The sequence below is a fragment of the Colobus angolensis genome, unplaced genomic scaffold, assembly GCF_000951035.1.
Source record: "Colobus angolensis palliatus isolate OR3802 unplaced genomic scaffold, Cang.pa_1.0 Scaffold1, whole genome shotgun sequence".
In the NCBI taxonomy this organism is placed as follows: domain Eukaryota; kingdom Metazoa; phylum Chordata; class Mammalia; order Primates; family Cercopithecidae; genus Colobus; species Colobus angolensis.
Genome location: NW_012110918.1, coordinates 3338748 through 3340430, shown reverse-complemented (window position 1 = coordinate 3340430; position 1683 = coordinate 3338748).

Below are 1683 nucleotides of genomic sequence, written 5' to 3'. Positions count from 1 at the left end.
TGCCTCAAAAAAAAAAAAAAAATCTCTTTGGTCATAAAGATCTCGAGCAGTAATGATCTAAAACGTTGCCTGTGACCTTTTCTGCCATTCTATATAAAGGAAAACTATAGCAGAATTAAGGTAGACAAAACAAAACAAAACCAAAAAAACAAACAACAAAAAAACCAAACCATAGATTTGAGGCAAAAATGATCACAAAATCTGTACGAGAGACCAGGTAAGAAAACTCACCCCTTAAACATTTCCAGAACCACACCATCCGATAGCAAATGCAACCAAACATGGGCAATACAAGTATGTCTGAGAAATATATAGCATCAAAAATACGATAGAAGCCAGGCGCAGTGGCTCACGTCTGTAATCCCAGCACTTTGGGAGGCCAAGGTGGGCGGATCACCTGAGTATGGGAGTTCCAGATGAACTGGGTAACCTGGTGAAACCCCATTTCTACAAAAAAATACAAAAATTGGCTGGGCATGGTGGCACGCACCTGTAGTCCCAGCTACTCGGGAGGCTGAGGCAGGAGAATGGCATAAACCCGGGAGGCGGAGCTTGCAGTGAGCTGAGATCCGGCCACTGCACTCCAGCCCGGGCAACAGAGCAAGACTCCGTCTCAAAATAAATAAATAAATAAATAAATAGAGAAAACAAACACCTCTGAAAACTCTACTACCTATTAAAGGTGTAGAGGCATTGACAGAAGTTTTGAAATCATAGGGAATTAACCTACAATTCTTGAAGAACAATCAATTTCAGCACACGCTTACCCCTAATATAAATAAATTGCTGTTAATTTTCATTTATGATATCCTGAAAGGTTTAAATAGCTTATTTAAAAATTTTACACTGCATTCCAAAGAAACCAGTCTCTTGTAAAGCCTCTAGGTCCAAATACCAATTTAGAAGAAATACAAATTCAGAACATAAAAAATGATACTCTGGAAAAATAATCAGCATAATCCAGACAGTAAAAATTCTACTGGACAAATTACCTGATTGCTTCAACAAGTGAATGCAAACAAGAAAAGAAGAAAAACAAGAGATGGTGAGGAAATCTATAGATTTAGTTCTGAGAGCTATCAACCAATCACTACAATGTGTAAATTTTGCTTGTAGGGATTCAAATAATTTGTGAAAATAAATAACTGAAATATTCAATGATGAAATGATTTGATATATAAAATAACATGGGAGGGGAAGTAGGGGTATCGATGAAACAGAACTGGGAAAATATTGGTAAGTCTAAGGCCATGCTCGGTGGCTCACACCTGTAATCCCAGCACGTTGGGAGGCCGAGGCAGGCAGGTTACCTCGTCAGGAGTTTGACACCAGCCTGGCCAATATGACGAAACCCCATCTCTACTAAAAATACAAAAATTAGCTGGGCGTCATGGTGCACGCCTGTAATCCCAGCTACTTGAGAGGCTGAGGAAGGAGAATCGCTTGAACCCAGGAGGTAGAGGTTGCAATAAGCTGAGATCACGCCACTGTACGTACCCTAGCCTGGGTTACAAACTGAGAACCCATCTCAAAAAAAAAAAAAAAAAGAAAAAAAAAGGTTAACTGTTGAAGCTGCGCGACATGTATAGTATTTGGTTTTTTTTTTTGTTGTTGTTGTTGTTTTTTGAGACGGAGTCTAGCTCTGACGCCCGGGCTGGAGTGCAGTGGCCGGATCTCAGCTCA